Genomic DNA, 23,772 nt, shown 5'->3' with positions numbered 1-23,772 from the left:
TACAGAAAACCGTAGGTTTGTGAAAAAGAAATCTTCACAAAGAAATATACGTGTAGTCAAGCTAATACGAGAATGGATTCAAGTTAAAAAGGTAAAAAAGAAAAGAGGAGTTATAATATCAAAAGTATACTGGGACAAAATTATAATTTGCTTTTCTTTCTGTTATGATGACGAAGTTTATCTTAAATCATCAATCTGCTCTTAATGAGAAATTGTAAACAAACAGTTTTCTTTACCTTTAATGTAATCTTCCTAGGAAACAAAGCTTCTGTGCCTTATGAAAATAATTTCCTGTGCTTCATGTTGCTTTATCAGGTCTTCAATTCCTTGAAGAAAAACATGGAGTCTTCTCCATTAAAAGAGCGAAGTTCTACAGTTGTACATTCTAGTTGTATAACTATGTAACTTTGTTTTCAACCTTTAACATCTTTTAATTTCACTCTGGTTGAATGGAAAACAATGTATTGTCTCACAAAGACCTATGATCCTATTTGATAAGCATTTTACATCTTTCGATGTTTAAAAAAATCTTTTTACACAAACTTCGTCAAATCAAATCTGAATGAAATAAAAAAGAAGTTTATTTAAACTTATTTGATATATTAAATTGGATGAAGGAATATTGTCAAATAATAAGTAATGTTTAACTTTCTTAGATCATATATATATAATTTAAGGGACGCCTGGGTGGCTCCATGGTTGAACGTCTGCCATAAGCTCAGGGTTGTGATCCCAGAGTCTAGGAATCAAGTCCCTTATTGGGCTCTCTGCATGGAGCCTCCTTCTCCCTCTCCCTATGTCTCAGCCTCTCTTTCTCTGTCTCTCATGAGTGAGTAAATAAAATCTTTAAAATAAAATAAAATAAGTAATTTAAAATTATTTGGAATTCTTTTAAAAATTTGGTTTTATGAGTCACAATTCTAGCTATTACCTTAAAATATTGTAAATCACAGAAAAAAAAAACAAACTTACTGATCAATTGCATTATTTTCGTGTGTGTATGTGTGTGTGTGTGTGTGTGTGTGAGAGAGAGAGAGAGAGAGAGAGAGAGCTCTCACTAGATCTTTAACAACACAGTTCTTTAAAAGTCCCTTATCACTCACAATGAGTCATTGTTTTACTTCTCTGAATGCATTTACAATCAACTATTTGGCAAACCTCCTTCATCCTCAAGATTCATAGAAAAGACCCTAACAAGAACTCTAAATTACAGGTTTATGATAAGTTTAAGGTCATAACACGGAACAGGTAAGAATTTCTAAAATTCTAATGAAAATCTAATTGATTCATAAAGTTTCTAACCCAAGATGAAGCAAGAATCATACAACATTGACAAAACTGATGAAAATGATTATAAATTTGATGACTTCATTTAAAGTATTGCTAGTTCTTTAATATTTTGTTTCCAGATTTCTAGATTGGTTAAGTATATTCTTTGCAACAAAGATTGAAACACATCTTTTTCTCCCTGCCTGATTCCTCCAAAATTCAGAAACTCTTATTAATTATTCTTATTTTTCATGACAGTAGATACAATTGCATAAGTTCATTCAATATGAATCTCTTTTCTTGTAACAGGACACAATTGGACAAATCCTTGGCTTGGCTTCCTAGCCTTGAGAGGCTTTTGAAATCTAATCTGAGATACCCTATGAAAAGTTCTAGCAAAGTACATTTAAAAGAACTATATGGTCAATCGCACTATTTTTGCTTCCCTTATGCAAATAGCCAGGCCAAGTTTATTGAAATCAGATGTAATTTACAAACAAGTTAGTCTTACTATGGTTATCTTTGATAGATATTAGGGATAATTATAGAGAGAAAAATTATATTTTAGTAATATAATAGTATATTACTAAAATAGCATGGATATCATATTCTTGTGCTGTTCTTAAGGTTTTGTTTTCTACTTATAAACTGGACTGGATACTCAATTCTTTCAGTTCCCTCTAATATTTGGCTAGAATTTTTCACACTAACATTTCCAGTTTTCTCACATTCTTCTGATTTGGAATCACTATGAAACTAAAACTGTCTTTTTCTTGAAGCCACTCAAGCTAAAGCAGGACAACTTGATATAAACTTCTGAGAAACTACCATAAGGGCTGAGGTGTGGCCAACCTTCACGTCCATTACTGTGTGGACACTCAGAAAGATCACCAGAGACGTTCACACTACAAACCAGGAAAATCTGTCTAGAAATAGACATAACTGGCTGTTCTCACAACAGGCTGCTCTCCAAACTCAGAAACTGTATTTATAAACTACTCAAACTATTGAGCTTTTTCCATAAATATGCCTCTCATTAAATAACCTGTTTGCTCATCTCATATATAGGCCTAATTTAGGTGGAAGCTCACCTGGAACACAATCTCCTAAAATTAAGCATCTTTAGTATTCACCTTGTCCTAAGTAAGCATGAGGATGCTTACTAATACATTACCTTGTGCCCCGGCAAATAACTTTTAAAACATTATAACCTACTCAAGACATTTAATTGGTTAAACCTTATCTCATGAGATGCTGTCCTCTGGTGAATTTTTAAATCATTTGCTCTTTTTCCTCCTTATAGTCACCATACAGACCTCTCTAGGTGCATTGTATCACCTTGAGGGTTTTAAATGCCTGTTGGTAGCCACTGACTTGTCAAATGGTATCCATCAGGATCAGACAAATAGATCAAATCAACAATAACCACATAAATAATGAAGCAGGTGACTACAAGGCCCTCAGGCACGATGAATGCAAACACTGAATGTGTGATTCTTCACTCTGATTACATCGATGGTAGGTAATAACAGAGAATAATGCTATACTACTTGATCATACTCTCAGCCTGCTGAGAGAATAACCAAAAGGGGGAATGGTTAAAAAGAAACAAACAATAACAACAATAACAACAACAACAACAACCAAACAGAGATCAATCTTGTCTTGAAGATTTCCTGAACAGACAAAACTAGTTAGTCATATAGGTACAGCTTCATTTAGCTTATTTCACAAAACTAACCTGACCTGGGTCATTTCTTCCTAATATTTCAGGAAATCATAAGTAAACCTTAAACTGTTTTTCAAAGTTGGTATGTGGTAACCACTGGCCAATTCCCTATTGTCTAAGAAAATTCTATTATTATAACCAATCACTGTGAGGAATAAACAGTCCTCACTATATAAAATGCTTTCTAACAATATTCCCCTGAGCCTCATGTCATGTTTTGGTTTGAGGGCTCCCAGTCTGCAGACTGTCTTTTTTGTATGTGCACAATAAACTCGTATTCATTATGACTTTAGAAATACATTGGTTTTACTTCTGTTATTTCTGAACTTTTGACACTCTGTTTCTATAAAGCATTTATGTGTTTGGAGATATTATAGGATTAAAAAACTATGCATTATAATATAAAAATTAAGAATTCTGTTATTGATACAATTACAATAATTCAAATAAAAAGCTTTAGGAAAACTTTTATTTCTAAGTAACCACTTACAGTGTTGTTGCCAGATTTGCAGTCAAATACAGCAATTCAACTCTCTTCCTCTTAACAAAATATGCCATTTTTTTTCTTCAGTAAAGATTTCTTTTTACTGCTAAATCCTTGAGACTCATAATACCAAATATACTAGATTACTATCTTACTATTACTCTGACTGATGTTTTTCTCTTCCAAGAAATGAAACCAATGATGCTACCCTTTAAAAAATCATTTCTAGGACAACGCCTTCAAGGACAAAATGGTGATTTTTATCACAGAATATAAAATCTAGATTTTAAGATTTTTCTCATGTGAAATATAATGATGGAAGCATCAAACAGTACATGAGAAAAGCAATATGCAACTAGTGTAGTTACAATTTTTTGTTTGTTAACCAATTTAGCCAAATTAATTGTGGAGTTAAGAAAGAAAAAGGCAGGTTAATTAAAAGCAATGAGAATCTCATCATGTTGCAATTTTGGGAACTATATAATTCCTTTGCTATAAAACGCTAGCAAAAGCATATACAAAAATGCAACTATCAGGGATGCTGGGTGGCTCAGCAGTTGAGCGTCTCCCTTTGGTTCAGGGTGTGATCCTGGAGTCCGGGATCGAGTCCCACATCGGGCTCCTTGCAGGAAGCCAGCTTCTACCTCTGCCTGTGTCTCTGCCTCTCTCTGTGTGTCTCTCATGAATAAATAAATAAAATCTTTTTTTTTTAAATGCAACTACCAAATCAAGAAATTACCCATAAAATTTCTCAGGTCTTTCATACAGATCTAAGCAGGCTGATTTGTAATTATTTCCTTTTATTTTTACAGATTTTATTTGAGAGAGAGAGAGAGAGAGAGAGAGAGAGAGAGAGAGAGAGAGAGAAACAAGCAGTGGGGAAGGCAAAGAGGGAGAGAAAGAGAGAGAAGCAGATTCCGCTGAGCAGGAAGCCTGGCATGGGGCTCCATCCAGGGATCAGAAATTATGACCTGAGCCAGAGGCAGATGCTTAACTGAGCCACTCATGCGCTCTGAGAGTTGGTAAATTTTTTAAATGGAGATGCAACTTTCCTTCCCTGTTTAAAATGTAAATACCCTTGGGACAAGTAACACACTTAAATTCATATGATGTTATAAAAGACTGAGAGTGGATCATTTTCTGAGCAGATTTTAATAGGTGCAAGGTGATGGGAATCTGGAAGAAAAGAGGCAAGAAGAGAATAAGGGCAAAGGGATTGGCCTTAAATATAAATATGATCTTCAGAAGTTTCCTTAGTGTCAATCCCGAAATTCCAAATAACTTACACCACCTATCACATCAACTTGAACACACTTTCCGTGTTTTCCAGAGTAAAAGTCCATCTCTTTTCTTACATTAAAAGATGTTTCTCCATTCTTTAAATGGCTAATCTCCCACTGCTTTCAAAGCACTTTTTCTGAGAAGCTCACTACATGACATAAAAAAATGTCTTAAAGAATGAATTCTAGGTCATAGCACAGGAAGCAGGAAGCATGGCTGCCTGTACCACTTTTATAAATCCCTGACTTCTGTACATTTTTTATTAACATTCTAACATAAATGTATTGAATTATTACTTATTGCTGTATCTTACTGTTCATAATCTTTTTAAAAAAATTCCAATAAGGGAGCTATTGAAAAGGCTACCAAATATTGACAGGCTCCACTTTTAACCCTAGGATAAGCATATGTTTCTGTTGGCCTTTTAAAACCAGAACATCACTGCATCCTAGAAAAAGACTTGATGCATTAATAAAATACAAGCTTTGGTGAAGACCTGAGGAAAACTACTCAGGTCAGAGAATTTCCGCAAATTGAGCAATGCTGCAACATCTCCCCACCAAAGGATGTGGAGACTTCAATTCTCTAACATGTCAATACTGTGCCTAGTTATGAAATCAGAGCAGATGGGAAGAGCAAAGGGGAAGGGGAAATTGCATACGTCCTTAGTTGGAAGCCTAACACATTTCATTTTACTCTTTCTAACTTGTCAACACTTTCTACCAAAGATAGACTTCAGAACATTATTAAAATGTCTTTAATGGATTGCTGAAAATCAACTCTAGGCAACTACCAATTCTTTAACAGCACAGATTCCCCATTGTTCCTGGTATAGGAAAAATGATCAGTTAAGTGTTTTGAAATCCCGTGTTCTTAATTAACAGAGACTGCTCTCTCTTGGGTCAATGGCCTTCATAATTTCAACACCGCTTCTCTCAATCCCATTGGGTTGTTTTTTGTTGTTGTTGTTCCTGCAGTCTGTATTCTCTGTAATCTTTTTGCACCATTCAGTACCTGGGCATCCCCTTTTCTTGGCCAAGCCCTCTTTCTACAACTCTAAGGACAGATTAGATCCTGTTTTTTTTTTTTTTTTTTTCCTGACTTCTATCTCCTTCATTTTCTCTCACAGACTTCAACTGCAGGCATGGTCCAAGGCTGACTCCCTAATTCACTCTTCTATTTCTTTTGTCCTTTTGAAATTCAACCCATTTTGGCCTGAGGCAGAACTGCAAAGGAAGAAGATCCTTCCTAGTAGCAGAATCCTTTTTTTCAGTAGTTGGTGAGGGGTACATCTGAGCATCCTGCCTTGGGATACATTTTAAATTCAAAACGTTTGGCTATTAGTGACACATCCCCACTTTAGGGTCCTTGCCCTTCCTTTTCCTTCCTCCTGAAAGGCTCTTCCCTCAGGGTACTGTTTCACTCCCACCTTCCTCAAACCTCTGCTCCTCAGAGGCTTCCCCTGACCATCCAATGTAACAGTGCAGACTCCTGCCCTTCCCTGCCTTACTCTGCTCAAAGTTTTCTTTTTCTGTAACATCTAAGATTTCCAATATATATAGTATATTATTTATTATATTTATTAGTTATTGCTACTTATGTTTGTCTTCCTGACATACATATGCTCCATTTTGTTCACTGATGTCCCAGTGGCCTCGAACAGTGATTGGCACTTAGTAGGTGATTAATCAGTATTACTCTAATTGAGTTGAAAAACTTTGCTGTTATCTGCCTTCTTTTTCTTTACACTGCCAACAGCCTGGTCCAGGTTTCTTCTCATGGTAATTAGCTAATTAGCATGCTAATTGTGTTTCCTGTTCTTCCTCTCTTTAATCCATCTTCTTTACTGTTGGCTGATTTTCTCCCTCAAAACTCACATTTATCCTCTCATTATCCTTCTCAGAATCCTTCACTGTAAGGCCAAGTATAAATTCCTTAGTGTAAGACTTGATGCCCTGCTCAGTACCAGTCATGTCCAGCCTCACCCATGCCCTTTCCTCAGTGGACTCTAGTCAAGCTGCTATTAGCTTTTTTCTTTTAAGAAATAATTGTTGACCTCCTACTCATAGGTCCCATGTGGCATAAAATGAATTTACGGTCAGTTTAGGCAACATACGCTAGAAGGATATAAGCTTAAACAATAGCATTTGTATTAAAGAAGAAATTAAGTTGACAGAAGAAAGACACTTGGCTGACTCGGGTGTATGAGGTCCCCATCACTGAAATGACTCTCAACTGCACCTTTCATGTTCTGGGAAAGCAAACCATATCTATTGGTAAACGTTCAACTTCATCTTACTCTGTGATTAATTCTCTTTTAACAGCCATAATCCCTTAAACATAAGTAACAAAAATTTTGTCTTTGCACAAATATTCTGATGTGCCTTTCCTCACCTTAAGAAACACTGATTTATAGGCTTCACATGCCTTCCCATCCTGGAGTGCTGAAAAGCCTCTTCAAGCAGGAGTCAGCCCTTGCCTCAAAACCAAGATCCAGCTTGGGAGGAAAAGCCTGAATGGGCCCTGGGCCTCTCGGGGGAAAGGATGCAGAGATTGGATTGATGAAAGAGCTGGCATTCTCAAATGGGCCAACTGTGTTACTGACACCTCCAAGTGTCTCACAGTGTCATCACTCTGCATCTTAACATGAAGGTTGCTAAGATGATGACAGTTCTGCAGCATTTACTCTATCTCTGCCACCAACGCTTACAAGGTTCTTGTTCAAGAAGTCCTCCCATGTGAGACAGAACATAAAGACTCCTAACTCGGGGAAACGAACTAGGGGTGGTGGAAGGGGGGAGGAGGGCGGGTGTTGGAGGGGAATGGGTGACGGGCACTGAGGTGGACACTTGACGGGATGAGCACTGGGTGTTTTTCTGTATGTTGGTAAATTGAACACCAATAAAAATTAATTAAAAAAAAAAAGATGAATGGAAAAAAAAAAGAAAAAAAAAAGAAAAATAAAAATGGGACCTAAATAAATAATTAAATTTAAAAAAAAAAAAAAAAAGAAGTCCTCCCATGTAATCCTCTTCATGTTATTCTTCCTCTCCTCTAAACTTCTACTTTATTTACTATGTTATATACATGAAACATTCTAGAATTTGACATTATTTTGACTTGCATTTTTTGGTGATACATTGATCACTGCAGAAATTCTTGAAGACATAATTGTCTTTCCCGTAACAGTGGTCACCAACCTTTGCTAATCAATAAGGCCATCAATACAGTACTCAAAAAATTCAGAATCCAAAGCTAAACTCAGATCTGCATAAACGTGATTACTTGTCCAGAACCTAAGGAATCCATGTTTTCAAAAAGTCCCCCATACAATTCTAATAACTGGCCAAGTGGGGGTATCACTGCTTTAGCTTTAGAGTTTACCTGGAGCTTATTAATAACGTAATTTCAAAATACCTTTTTACTTAAAAATTATTTACTTTTTTGTTTTTTGATTTTTATTGTTGTTGTTATCTTGTCTTAGATATTTCTTTGAGGGAAGCATACCGCACTTCTACTCAACTAAAAGAAACATTTTTACGGTCCAGAGGTTTTTGTTTTGTTTTGTTTGGGTTTTTTTTGTCACTTATCAAGCCATGGATTCATAGGGAATGGATTCCAGCAGCTCAGGTTTCTTTCCATTGGTTCTTACAAAGTGTGCTTCTCTGGAGGGAGCAGGCTGGCACTTTAGTTGAACCCAAGTACGTTTCTCCTTGGCTTCCTTCTTTTTCTAATCATTTTCCTTCTGATTACTCAGGAAGCTCTCTAGACAGAGGGCTTTATATGCTCAGTAGATATGTTAATTCTCTTGACTAGAATCTTGCCCTTAACTTGTTTGTTTACAATGCCAACAATATGCAGTGTAACACTATAGACTCTTCGAGTCTTGCCATGGTAACATTTGTAGGGTATTCCTTTTTGAACAGTGCCATTCCCTTGATATCTAAAATATCACCTTTCTTTTTTTTTTTTTAAGATTTATTTATTTATTCATGAGAGACAGAGAGAGAGAGACAGACAGAGAGAAAGAGACAGAGACATAGAGGGAGAAGCAGGCTCCCTGCCAGGAGACCGATGAGGAATTCGATCTGGGATCTCAGAATCACACCCTGAGCTGAAGCCAGATGCTCAACCACTGAGCAACCCAGGCGTCCCTATAATACCACCTTTCTTGCAGATTGGCATGTATACAGCCAAAGGAAGCAACCCTATGTTTCCTAAAAGACCTAGAGCATATATATCAGGATAGACACCTCCCTTTGTATTGGTTATTTCAGTAAATTACTAGAAGATGGTGGGTCTGGCCAAAAGTAAAAAAATTATTTATTTTAAATAATATTATTTAATAATATTTTAAATTATTATTTACTCCTAACTATTAAAAATAAAAATTCATGACCAAAGCATCTGATTCCAGATATTATTGGATTCTAGTATTTGATTTTGTGACTAGCATATAATACCTAAGAAAATTTTAGAATTCAAAACACATGAAATATATATACAAACATATATTATGCATAAACAGTCATATCCTTTCTCATTTTTCTTTTTATATCACATATGTTAGATACTTTCTAAATAACATCATTCTTTAAAGCAGTGAAAATTATATTACATTGGGATAGTGATACTAATTAACTTAGTCACTTTTGGGCTTCTTGGGTATTTATCCTTTCCCCTATAATTACAGATATCATAACTTATATCTTTGAAATAAATAATTTGTTGAATATTGATATAATTGTACTATATTTTATCTATTTAGAAAATATTTATTCTATTAACAAAATATGTATTTCATTCTTTCTAAAAATGTTCTAATCTTGGACATAGTTTTTGTGCTGGTGTCTCTGATTAGTTTGCTCTCATTTTCAGACTTGTAGGACAATCCTCCTTCAACCACACCAGTGTAAGGGGCCATGAAATTAATCTTGCTGGCACATTCTTTTGGTTCCTATATTTGGGCTGATCTCTCTACCACCCTCTTCTCAGGGGGTACTTTCTAACATCAACCACACAACAGGGAGGAAAATTGTAAATGGTACAGATCAGCATTCTTTAAAGCACAGCCCACAGGTCCTTGTAACAGAATAACCTGGAGTGCTTGTTAAGAGTGAAAAATCACTGATCCTTCAAATTACTCAGATACTGTGGTGTGACGCCTAAGAGAATAAAATTTAAACAAAGACTCATGGTAATTTTTATGCATGCCAGTGTTTAGAAAATCAGGTTTCCATGTACTACAATGTCAATGAATCTGCAATCTAGTTTTAAAGTTGAGCCTAATTTAGGGGTGCCTGGATGGCTCAGTCAGTGAAGCATCTGCCTTGGGCTCAGGTCATGATCCCAGGGTCCTAAGATGAGCCCTGCATCTGGCTCCCTGTTCAGTGGGGCTTTCTCTTCATCAGCCCCTCCCCCTGCTCATGTTCTCTCTCTCTCGGTCAGCTCTCTCTCTCTCAAATAAATAAAATCTTAAAAAAAAAAAAGTTTAGTCCAATTTAAGGTACATCCTAGGTTTAAGATCCATTTTATTCTATTTCTCTATAAAATTTGTATATATATTTAATCTTTGTCACTAATACAACACAATTCTTCCCTTCTCCCCTAACCCTCCTCCACTAAAGTGTATTATTTTTAGAAAGTAAGAACATGTCTACTTTATCTGCACATTTCTGTCATCGTTAAGATTCTGCTTTGCACTTAGAAACTGCTCATGTATATTAGTCATTTAATTTTTTAAACAGATCCATGCTCTGTTTAATAGCTTACACTTGAACATTACACAAAATTATTTAGATGATTTAAAGAGATCTTCCTCTTTTGTTAAATCATAATGCCTGCCTGTTGTCTTTAGGACTTTGTTAATAGATTTCTATAGTATTTGTTAGAAACACATCTATATAATACCATTATACATGTTCACTAAAATTCTACTAGGTGTCCGGTGACAAAGACTGTGTCCTGGACCAAAGCCCTTCTCAACTAAGCTCTGATTTTGGTTTCTCTCTTTGGCCTGCTTAGTCCATTTTTAGCAAGAATACTGCGGAGTTCACTTAGTGAGACCCCTCTTCCCTTGGTATTTGATGATCCTTGATATTAGATCAAATTTATCCTCCATCCTCTGTATCTTAGCCCCCTGGCCTGCCTTCAGTGAGAATCCTATGGTTCAGTCTAGTGAGAATTTCCCTTGCCTCAGCAATTTTCTATCCTCTAATCCTCACTCTAATCCTTGGCTCTAGATCCCTCCTTCTCCTGGTTATATTAGGAATGGAAAAAAAAAAAGAGGAATGGAGCCCCATCTCTGTCCCCTTTGCAAAACTCCACTCTCCTTACTTTAACAAGTATTGTGAAGATTATTTCTTTGACACAGGCATTGTGCTATGTTTTAAAGACAGAGTTACGGAAGGAGTAGTCCTTGTACTTGAGAAGGTCACCCTCCAGACTGGGAGTTTATCTCCTCAGATTTTTTTCTAAAGATTTTATTTATTTATTCATGAGAGATACAGAGAGAAAGAGAGGCACAGACACATGCAGAGGGAGAAGCAGGCCCCATGCAGGGAGCCTCATATGGGACCCGATCCCAAGTCTCCAGGACCAAACCCTGGGCTGAAGGCGGCGCCAAACCGCTGAGCCACCCGGGCTGCCCTTATCTCCTCAGATGTATTTACAAAGCCATATAATCAAATCTGAAGCATAAACATGCATCATGCCCACAGAAAAATTATTGTAACTTGGAAGGACAACGAGGAATTTCTTCCTATAGCTATATCTACATGGGGGGACTTAACGGAATGAAAAATCTAGGAATGCCTAATTTGAAATGGCTTACTCATGCCAGAAAGCTAGCTTTATATTAACATCAAGCACAGTCTGTTATAGTATCAGGATCTATAGAATACTCATACTTCATTTTTAGAAACAAAAATATCTTTGATTTACTCTGTATATTTTCATTTCAATGGTATATTATTAGAAAAGTCTTTGCCTATGATCTCTTTTAAGAAAAATAGAAAATAGTAGACATACAGATACACAGATACACATAAATATACACTTGAGTGTACATACACTTTCATCTCATAAAAATACATTATCACAGTGGATGTTACCATGGGAAAACCCATATTATTAATCATTTTCATCACCAAATGAAAACACTAAATACTAAAGAAATTTTTAGGGGCTAAGTGTTCAGAATATTCTGGGCAATCACGATCTCTCTTGTGATACATCGTATTAAAAACCTAAGACAATAAGAAAACACTACTCATCTATTAGAATAACATTCAAACGTTGACAATACCAAATTCTGGTAAGGATGTAAGGCAACAAGAGCTCTTGTTCATTGGGAATGCAAAATGACACAGCCATTTTGAAAAGCAGTGTGGAGATTTTGTCACAAAATTAAAGGAGCTCATACCAATATGATCCAGTAATCACACTCCTTGAAATATACCCAAATAAGTTGAAAACTTATGTCCATGCAGAAGTTTGCAGAGAACTGTTTAGAGCAGCATTTTTTTTCATAATTGTCAAACTTGGAGGAAACCAAGATGTCCTTCAATAAAAAATGGATAAACAAACTACGGTACATTCATACAATGGAATGCTATTCAGCAAAAAAGGAAACGAGCTATCTAGCCACAAAAAGACAAAGCTAAGTGAAACATTGCTAAGTGGAAAAAGCCAGTCTGAAATGGCTGTCTTCTGTATGATTGCAATTATATGACAGTCTTGAAAAGTCAAAATTCTGGAGGTAGTAAAAGGATCAGAAGTTGCCAGGGTTTTAGGGAGGGAAGGGAAGGACAAATAGGGAAAGTACATGAAATTATGGGCGTGGTCAAAATATTCTGTATTTTCCATTTTATGCCCTATATAGTACTAGATGATACACTCACTATATGATACAGCAACAATGGAAATACGTCATTATACATTTTTCAAAATCCAAAGAATGGACAATGAAAAGAGTAAATTCACACAGGTAATGAACTTTAATTCATAATAATGTACCTACCAATACTTGTTCATTAATTATAACAATGCACCATATTAATACAAGACGTTACTAATAGGGGGAATTATGTGTTTTGGGGAAGGATATGTAGGAATTCTCTATAGTTTCCAATTAATTTTTCTGTAAACCTAAAACTACTCTAAAAAAATTGTTAACTAAAATTAAAAACAAAACAAAACAGCAAAGCCAAAGACACTAAAGGTTTTAAAAACAAACCAAACCAAACCAAGGCAAAAATCCTGGTAAGATAAGACAACTTCTAATATTGTGACTAAACAGTATTTTATGCCAGTCTTTCATGGTGACAGAACTGGGCATCTCATCCCTGTTGTTACCACTTTATTCTTGAAGTCATAATTATGTTGGTACCTGTGATAACATTGGAATAAGGAACAGAAGAAATACCAGAGAGTATCCATGTCCCATTAGCCTGAAACCTATAATTCTACAATATTCAGTCTGAGTTTGAATCAGCCTCCCAATCTGTTGAACATTTGTTTTTCTTTTTAAATAATAACTAAGACAGCTAACAACCTTACTCAACCTAAACCAAATACTGAAGTGAGACCTGAACTATGCACATCTCAGACTATGGGGAGCCTTCGTGACTGTTAAGGCAGATTTTTGTCAACTTCCCCAGAGCCCTAGGACAACAAGGCGCCTTGCCGGAATTGAAATGTACCTGTGGATTCTCTAGGGGAGAGATTCTTTATTATTGTACTAACAGAAAGGATGAAGAAACTATTTTAGGTTCAATTTTCTTGATATAAAGTCAGGGATATTGGTCAATCTTTATTTAGATCAAGTTAACTTCATATGAAAATTGGGGACCCAGAGTTTTGTTTTGTTTTTTCTGTAAAAGAAACTCCTCTAAACCCAGATTCCAGTCATTGAGATGCAGACAAAGCTGGGGACACTTTAGTGTTTTCAAAAAGGATAGAGCTCCCCCAAATAACGGTTTACAGACGTACTGAGATTCAAACCCTTCGGCCCTGGAGCTGTTCTGGGTCTGATGACCAGGGCCAGCAGTCTCTGGTAGTAAGCAGCCTCTGCAGTCTATCGCAGAAGTATTGTCCTTTTCTATGTGGGCATGATAAGAAAAAGGCTGAGAAGCACCTGACAAGAGAATCTCTGCTGATAGTGTTTTAATCCAAAATTGTTAGATTGGTGTTTTGCAATTCCCATTGTTTCTACATGACATCCTATTTCAAACATAACGATGATACCTGCCCAAGGAATTTTTTCTGAACATATTTCACACAAAAGGCTGTAAGGCACGAGCTACTACAAAGCTATAAACAAATTCAGAGCACCCTACTACTTCTGTGAATACCGACTCATTTCACCATACAATTTCATTAATTTTCAAAGACAACAAAACCAAAAGTAGGAATCATCTCTTACCCTATAAGGAAAACTTCTGAACTTGTCTCAGGGTAAAGTGTCAGGGTCTTTGCACACTCCCTCCACTCCGGGATTAAGCAGTTCTTGAAGTGTCTCTACCGGGTCTGAGGGGGAAGAAAAATACATTAAAAATAACCTTGGTACGCTTCAGCTAATATTAACATTCTTTTTCAAGTTGTTCAGATTCTTTTTTTGCCATTTCATGAAATTGCCACATATCTTGCCTCAAGCCATCTTGTACAAACTAATCAGCATTTACAGAACACTTAACTTGAAGAAGGAATTCTCTTCCTCTCAAATCATTTATAATCTCCCCCTCATCCAGCTTTGAATGAATGGAGTCTTTCCTTGTTATAACATCATATTTACTACTTTTCATGATTATTTACTTCCTTTCCCTAGATCACGATTTTATTCCTTGATCTTGTTAGTAATAGCAAACGTTTCTGCAAAAGAAGTTGAAAATTGTTAGGCTTAGCTAGTCCTGTCTGAGGCTTTGCTAAAGCTGTTTCATTGCTCTACTCTGATGAAATAAACTAACACATTTTGGTCCCTAATCTCCTATGCCTAATTTTTTTCTGACCTAAAGATCTCTACCAGAGCCCTAAGTATTCCATCACGTCTGTAACAATACTGACCTGAGCCAGTGAAAAAGTGCTCTCTGCCAGTATGTTCTATAAGATAGCCTTCCATCACCACAAAGTTTCAGTCATTTTTTTTTTTTTTTGGAATGAGCAAAGAAAATAAGCCGTCTCTGGCAGTTGATCATGGACTGCTCTAATTCGATGAATCCATTTTCTACAGGCTTCAGTTGGCAAGCCTCTTTCCACTGCCTGCAAACTGACTACAGTTCTTTGCAAACCTCCTTTGCAATTCTACTCAAACACCATCCTCTACGCCACAAAGAGCTATATATTACTGAAAATACATCTTAAAGAAGACTTTTAGTGGAAATACCTAATTTTGGAGCTCTTTCTTAACCTCTCCCATTTGTTACCCATACGTATGTTTACCCATAGAACTGTCTCGAGGATAAGTGAAACCAATGGTGTAGTGCTGTGTAAAGCTCAGAGAAGTCAGGAAGACAGGCTGCATTCCCACCCCTAAAATATGCCTCTCTTGATCAGCTTGATTTGTCAATCTGTGTAGAGAGGCCCACAGTTACAATAATATAAGTTTGATGGTACTTCTGAACTCTACTTCTAAGAATCTTATTCTGTATATCACTGAAATTCTTTTTCAAAAAGATTTTATTTATTTATTGAGAGGGAGAGAGAGTGTGTGAAAGCATAAGCAGGGGTAGTGGCAGGCAGAGGGAGAGGGAGAAGCAGGCTCCACGCTGAGCAGGGAGTCGGACATGGGGCTCCATCCCAGGACCCTGGAATCATGACCTGAGCTGAAGGCAGATGCTTGACCTATTGAGCCACCCAGGCACCCCTATCTTCGAAATTCTTAAAGAGCAAATGGTTAGAGAATGGGAAAAGCAGGACAATAAATCCTCCAAGTAAGAGGCATACAGCAGCTTTTTAAAATAGCACAGCCCTTCCTTATTAATCTTATTATTACAGACAAAACAAGTGCATACTTTATTCAGTTATAGTTATATTTATATGAAGCTCCAGAAAAGGCAAAAAAGAGGTTATGATGATAATCAAAACAGTGTTGTGAGAGATTAACTGGAAAATGGTATGAGAGCACTTTCTGGGATAATGGAAAAGTTCTCTATTTCTTCTTAAGATTTTATTGGGGGGGGGGAGAGCAAAGGGAGAGGGACAAGCAGTCTCTGCACTGAGTGCAGAGCCCAAAGTGGGGCTCGCTCTCACAACCCTGAGATCATGACCTGAGCCCACACTGAGAGTCAACTGACTGAGCCACCCAGGGGCTTCAAAAATTCTGTATCTTGATTGAGATAGTTGCTTATGTAAGTAGACACATTTGAAAAAACTCCATGGACCTGTGCCCATAAAATCTACATTTTATTGTAAATTATATTATAAGTAAATACCTTAATAAAAAAATAAAAAACAAAGGGACTCAAAGAGACCTCTCAGTTTTGGAGTGATTTTCAGAAAGCACCTACTTTGTAGGAAGGAGTCTTCACCTCCTTCCTGGCCAGTGAAAAGTAATTCTTCATTCTTTCATTTATGGATCTACTTAACAAAGATTTATTACACATAAATATATCCAGAGTTAGCACAATGGCAGCATGCTAGAAAAAATGATGGTTAGCAAAAGAGATACAGCCTCTATTGTAGAGCTTAGAGTCTGGTGGAGGAAAAGAGACAATTAAAATGGACAAAAGAAAGAGTTATGGCTGCAGCACTGAGAGAAGGTCCATGTTTTAAGTAAGAACTTGCATCAAAACAGAATGAACTATTTTATGCTAAACCCCAAGCTAAGCTGAGCTGAAAATATTGGTGTTCACTCAGTCATTAAAAGCTGTTAGAGTAATCAGACTAAAGCAAACTAAATAATGTTTTTCTATTAAACCAAGCCTAAATATTCTCTAAATTGACTGAATCAAAACATCAAAATATTTTTCATGTCAAATTTCATTTGGACATTAAAGTCTTTTTTTAAAACTGAATTTAGGTCTTCCACACCCTACGGCAGCTTATACATACAGCTGTCCATGAGGACAACATGGTGTTAAATGACCCTCTTTCCCATGAGCAAATCCCAGCTGGGAAGACAGGTGCATCTACTTCTGGTGACTCTGCTGCCAAGGAGGGATTTGCAGGCTCTCCCAACAACAGCATTATGCATACTCACCATAAATCCAAGCTTGTGATAGGTACAGTATTTGATATACAAAGTATAACCACGAGCAAACTATAACTATAAGCATTCCAACATAAAGTACTTTTAGGTAAATGCCACTCCCTTATCACCACCCCTGACCACACTTTTAAATGAAGTCCCTCTGTGGGAATCCAATTTTTTTAAAGATTTTATTTATTTATTCATGAGAGGCACAGAGAGAGAGAGCCAGAGACACAGGCAGAGAGAGAAGCAGGCTCCATGCAGGGAGCCCAATGGGACTCCAGGATCACGCCCTGGCCTGAAGGCAGGTGCTCAGCTGCTGGGCACCCAGGCATCCCGACAATCAAATTTTTAAAGCATATGAAAATTTTCCTTTGTCTAACTAGTATAAAAAAATCATCTTGTTCCTTTTTATGGTTTTTTTTTTTTTTAGATTTTCTTTATTTATTCATGAGAGACACAGAACGAAAGGCAGAGACATAGGCGGCAGACAGAGAAGCAGGCTCAAATGCAGGGATGTGGGACTCGATCCTGAAACTCCAGGATCACACGGTGAGCCGAAGGCAGGCACTCAACCACTGAGCCACCCAGGCGTCCCTATGGTTTTCTAACCTAGTTGTCCAAAATTCTTTCCAAAATGAGAGAAGTCATTTATAAAATCAAAAAGATGAAATAATATAATTTAAAAAACAAATAAATAAAACATGAACCATATAATTATTGAATTTCCAAGCCTTCTAAAGAAGACTATTTTTGTTATTGATTTGTGAAACTATCTAGAAGAAAACCAACATGATTTTTTAAAGATTGCTTTAAGAGGAAACATGCTAGAAATAGTATTTAAAAAATTAGCCTTTGAATGAGAAGTGTACTTTAAACCAAGACCATGATGGATAATGGATGATTTGTATTTAATTACACAGACATCCATAACCTCTTACTTCTACCATCTTTCCCAGGCTCTGACCAGTTTAGGGTTTCAGTTACATTCTCCTGGCAGCACCAAGAATGGCCACTAAAATTCTAAAGTAACTGGAACTCTAATTAATTTTCTCAAACATGAGACCCATTCCATATATCCACAGAAAATATTGTCAGATTGTAAGTTCAAACTGTCAAATGACACTTTTATTATTTTCTAACTCTGGTCAGTGACAAATTCAAAAGAAATCCTCTACTGGTAATTAGGAATTACAGTTCCTGTTTATGTAGTTTTAACATATTTAATATTTAAGAAATGTGTATATTTTGACCAAGTAATGCATTTTTTAAATCCCATGTTTTATTTTTATCCCCCAACCAAATAGCTTGATGATTAGAATAGTTAACACAATGGAACATTTTCCTAGCATTTTACTTTAATTTTTCCTTCTCTAATTTTCACTCTACCAATCTCACTTTAGCTTGGTTGCTATTCTTTCTTTCTGCCAATGTAAATATCAGCTCCCTGTGTTCCCAGTTCCTTAGTCATTCTTTGATATTCACTGGTATTTTAAGAAATACTTTAAAGAAAGAAAGATGGTGTTGAGTTTGGGAGATTTGAGGAACCTTATATATAATATATATACTGGCACTCAAGACTTTCTCAATCTCAATCCATTAGATATATAATTGTGGTGCAAAATTCTAGATGATTTTTAAATGATTTTTTGTATTGTCACAGCCTCCTTCCTCATTAACTCTCAAAGAGATGTCACAGCATGGCATTCTGTTTGTTGGCTTGTATCTGATAAGACAAGACTTTCATGTGTTCTTAGAGCAAATTTTAAACATCTCCAGACTCAATGGACTTATTAAATACTGAAATCTATATAATAACACTGAAATATTTTGAAAGAGGAAATAGAATCTTTGGAATTAGTGATTAGAACTGAATTATTCTAGCAGTTAAATTTTAGGAATTAGCTTTATTGTATATGCATACCTTAGACAAATTCGAAGGTATTTATTTAGCTGCTAGTATGTGCCAGTCAACATGCAAGTCACTATAGGTACGTGAATAAACTTGGCCCTTCTACAGCAATTCACAGTTTAACGATGGTAAGAACACATAAACAGATAAAAAGATAATTTAATACCATTTGGCAAGCATTGTGACAAATGCATACACAGCCCTATGAAAAAAATGTTAAGTTGGACACTCAGTTTCCCAGATGAAGTGGGAAGGACTAGGATGTGTTCCATAAATAGTGACTGAGATTCTAACTCTGGGGCAACATGTGTCATCTAAGTCCTTAAGATATTATCCTAATTATTATTACAGATCTCATTAAATATACATTTGGTTTTGCCCTGTTTTTCATCTAATAACTTTTTCTTTAATATTTAAAGTGCGATTAGTTCAGGGAGAATTTTCTCGTTTCATAAAACACACATACCTATAGGCTTATTGTGATATTTAATGAAATATATAAAATACTTAATGCAGTACCTGGTATGTGGTAATTGTTCTCCCTGGAAGGAAGGAAGGAAGGAAGGAAGGAAGGAAGGAAGGAAGGAAGGAAAAGAAGAAATGAGAAGAAGAGAAAGAAAATTCAATCATTCTTATTGAAAAAAATTGGCTTACCATTGTAACTCTGCCTCTGGACAAAATTTTCACATATAAAAGATCTGGGGTTAGTTATCAGAATTCCTCATCCTTTAAAAGTCACTCCGTTGATCCAAACAGATTGCTTGGTGTTTATATTTGAATGGAGAGCTACAAATTCCTTTAAGACTAAGGGCTTGATGGGGCATTCATCTGTAGCTAGAAATCATTTCTCAAGAGGGATAGCTGAGCTGAGGAGATCTCTAAGATTTCCATAGAGATCCAAGGAGGTTCTATAGGGTCTGTATATTCTTCTTAATTATACTGGCTGGACAAATTGTTAAATGGACCAAAGGAAGACTTAGCATCTTTTATGGAAAGGAGACATTATCTAGCATACACTTCTTGGCTGATTCTTTTGGAGGGCAATTTGAATTATTTTATAAAGCTGTAAATTATAGATTACTGAGAACAATTAAAATGATACTTATCCAAAGATGTGCAATTCCATTTAGTGGAGGGAAAACTTCCCCCAAGGAGAAAAGGCCAGTTTTACATCTATTTGTAGATTCAACATTCCTGACCCAACTGTGTATATGTGGCATTTTGAATTCCCAATTGAGAGAGTTCATAACATCTTATTAATTTCCTCATTAATAATTGAATGAACGAATCACCTTTCTGACACTTGTATAATAGTTTTGACTTCGCCCTTTTAAAAAATTATCCTTTAACAATTTTTTTATGTTTGTGTTTTTATTTCCCACAATAATTAAAGAAATAACCTAAGTGGTTTTTGGGTCTTCTAGACCTGTATTTTACAGCCACATATTCATATGAACCTAGTGTTCATGTTTGTAAATACATGGTACCAGGAATTATTAATAAAAACAGAGTTAGAGAAAAAGACAATGAAGATACTATCCCAAAAGAGTTTCCCCAAGCAAAATATTAGAAGAATATTAGAAGAATATTTTACTGCACACCATATTGTCATACTAGATACAAGAACCTGTATGTAACAAGCCAATGCCATTTTCACGTAGTGAACAAATATTTCATTTTAACCAAACATTTCCTGCTACGTTAAAAACCAATATTGTGAAATTGAATTTCTCATATTTGTAGATTTGTTTGTGTTTTATTTGTAATTATGTTTCGTAAAAGATATAGGCATAAATACCTTATATTTAAATAACAATTTAATAAAAATGATTTAATATCTGAGGCACAAAGAGAAGATTTTTGTCCTTGTTTTTGCTTTTCCCTTAAAAAGACACTATATATTATGCAGGTTTAGGAAAAACTGACCTAAAATATTGTGGAAAATGTGTGTTTCAAATTTTGCATTTGTGGAAACGTATTTTCTAAAAGATAAAGTTCTGGTGTCCTGAAATAGTTAATTTATTTAAATTTCATGATCATCTTTAATTCATCCGGATTTCCCATCAGATGATGTACTAAAAGAATAAAGAAGGCTTAAGAAAAATGTCATTGTTTAAAAACAAACCAAAAAAAACCCCACCTAGTCCTTTGAAAGCTCACTTGTATAGCTGCAAAATACCATTAATCTTTTCAGGTTTTGATATATTATAAATTTCAGTTTGGAAACATTAGAAATTAGATAGACAATAGCCAATCTCATTAGACTATGAGATAATTTTACTAGTAAAGGACTGCAAAGAGAGATGAATTTATATTGTATCCAATTTTAAACCCAAGAAGAAAGGAAATATAAAAAATTTCCGTTGTTTAAATTTATGAGTCATTTCCTAGTCTTCTAAAAACTAGTTGCATCTTGAGAAATGATAGGCATTAAGTGGGAAGTAAGTTTTAATTATTTAGAAAACACCTTTCTGCATATTATTCATTTAAAAGAGCCTTCTTTTTTAGAAATCAGTCTTAAAATTGTGTACTTGAGTCAACTCTTTTGGGGATCTAACAGTACTCTCTGTAGTGGTGAAGGAAATGCCAAATACAATTAACTCCACCACCAGAGACAACAAGTGAAGATTCAGGTGTGGCTTTGAATACCTTGGAAAGGTAGGGTTTGGGAGGTTCTACACAGTGGGATGTAAGTTTGAAGATTTTTGATGTCCACTTGGTGACTGAGAAATTCCCAGCGTTTAGTAGATTAGCATTTAGTAGAACATGTCCATTGTTTTTCATTTATTTATCCCCAGTTCCTGGCATATAGTAGTAAGGAATTAGGACAGTTGGAAGAAAGGCAGGCACGGACAAGCTTCCCAACCCCCAAGAGGAAACCACCCTTAAAAGGATTCTACACCAGGCTGGAAGGAGCCCTTCACCCTTCCCATGAGAACAACTAGGTTGACCAGTCTGTAGACAAAAACTTGATTGGGTGGCAGCTCACACCAAAGAGCCCATACAAAACCCCCTAGATTTAAATGCCAAATTGGCAACCCTCTTGGGTCCTCTCCCTCTTCCGGAGCTTTGTACTTTTGCTCAAAAACTTGGCTTTGCTGCCCACCACTCTGGTCTACCTCTTCATTCTTCAAAGCAGTGTAACCAAGAACTTTAGGCACTAAAGAAAAAGAAATTCTGCAACAGTAGGCATTCCATATATGAATTGATGTTTATAGCTAGAAGTATTCAACCAAGACATCATGCTCATGTTCAAAGATTTTTAAAAACAGTCTGTGATGATATATGCTGCTCATAAACATTATATATATAATATGCATATATGTCATAATATGTGTATATATAAAACACACACTCATATATACATATATATGGCACATTTGTTGCTTTGTTTTTGTTTTACCTTATGGAGCTAGTACACTTATTTTATTTCATTGTGACTATCCTTCTGTAGTAGGGTACTTTGCTATTAAACTAAGTGTTGATTTTTTTCAATTTCTTTTAGTTCTATTTTTCTACTATATTTAAGTAGCAAAGAATACTTTCTCTATGCCTCAGGGTAGGGTTGATTCAGAGAGAACAAAGAATCACATTTTTGGCCTTTGAACTATTAATTTGACCTTTGTAAGTCAACAGTGCAGACAACAGTCTTTAAAACCAAGGCTTTGAATTGCAAGTACCAGCAGCTTGAAAGGAAAAAAAAAAAAAAAAAAAAAAGCACAATCCAAAAGCTTGGATTTAAATATCAAGAGTCAAATCCTAGAGGACTTGGAGTTAAGAGTTTAGGTCTTGGAAAGAGTAGGAAAAAAAATAAGTGATGCCATAGGAGCAATTTTTCTATAAAACAGAGAAGTGATACCAATAAAAATCCCTTTTGGACTAGAAAAGGAGAATAAGAAAATATAGCTGGCCTATTCCCTGAACCTATATTAGAATTGAAATTCTAGAGTTCGGTGACAAATATTTAGTGACTCTTGCACTGGTGACTCCCCCACATCTACTCTAGAAATTGAGAAAGAAACAAACTTGGTAGTTACCCGTCACCAAACTAGTCAGCTGTAGTAGGTAGAAATGTCACCTAAGCAGATCTAGATAAAGAGGCGCCCTGGGACCCCTGGGTAGCTCAGTGGGTTAAGACTCTGACTCTTGGTTTTGGCTCATGTCATATGATCTCATAGGTCATGGAATCCTCACCCACCCTCCCACCCCGTCCCTCTCCATGTGGGCACTGTGCTCAGCACTCAACAAGGAATCTACTTAAAATATTAATGGATATTTTTTAATAAATAACTGAAAAATAAGTTAAACATTGCCAATACACATCTGGATAATAATAATAAATGTTAACATTATTGAGCATTTGGTTGGTACTAAACATTTGCCTGCACCACCTTATTTAATCCTCACCTATATAGTAGTATCATTATTCTTATTTAACAGAGTAGGTAGTAGGAAATTGTGGCTTGTGGAGGGAAAAGATGATCTGCCCAAGGTCCCAGAGCTAGCAAGTAGCAGATCTGGGATTTAAAGATATACAATCTGAAATGCTGCAACACTGAATATTAATTTAAAAAGCTGTTTTTGAATACTGGAAGCAATTTTGGAAAGTTGGTTCCACATGACTTTTTGCTTTTATTTGTTGTTTACAGTTTTTATTTTAGTGCCCTCACTTAGCCATCATAGCATTGTAGATCTCGAGCAGGGACACTTTATGGATCATCTAGTTCAGTCACCTATAACAAATGATGGAATCGACTCACTCAAGGGCAGAAAGCAAACCAGTAACTCTTGCTTTAGGAAAAACCTCTTTCTCTCTCCTCTTTTCCCTTGGATTTTTTTTTTTTACTGACCCATTTTAGTAATTGTCAAAAAGAGTTGCAAAGGTGAAGGGTAGTGTATTTAGGATCATA

The 23,772-nt window shown here is 35.8% G+C and overlaps 1 protein-coding gene across 2 annotated transcripts in view; it reads right to left on the bottom strand.

Annotated features, from left to right (window-relative positions):
- The window catches only part of B3GALT1 (beta-1,3-galactosyltransferase 1), a 504,607-nt gene that overhangs the window by 317,846 nt on the left and 162,989 nt on the right, over positions 1–23,772 (bottom strand). For both annotated transcript variants that reach the window (XM_072751846.1, XM_072751847.1), the window contains exon 2: positions 14,188–14,291. The gene's annotated coding sequence lies outside the window, so the exon portion shown is untranslated. The remainder of the gene's footprint in view (positions 1–14,187; positions 14,292–23,772) is intronic.

Source organism: Vulpes vulpes, chromosome 3 (assembly GCF_048418805.1).
Source record: "Vulpes vulpes isolate BD-2025 chromosome 3, VulVul3, whole genome shotgun sequence".
In the NCBI taxonomy this organism is placed as follows: domain Eukaryota; kingdom Metazoa; phylum Chordata; class Mammalia; order Carnivora; family Canidae; genus Vulpes; species Vulpes vulpes.
Note: the sequence above shows the minus strand (reverse complement) of the source record. Positions and strands in the feature narration are given on the sequence as shown.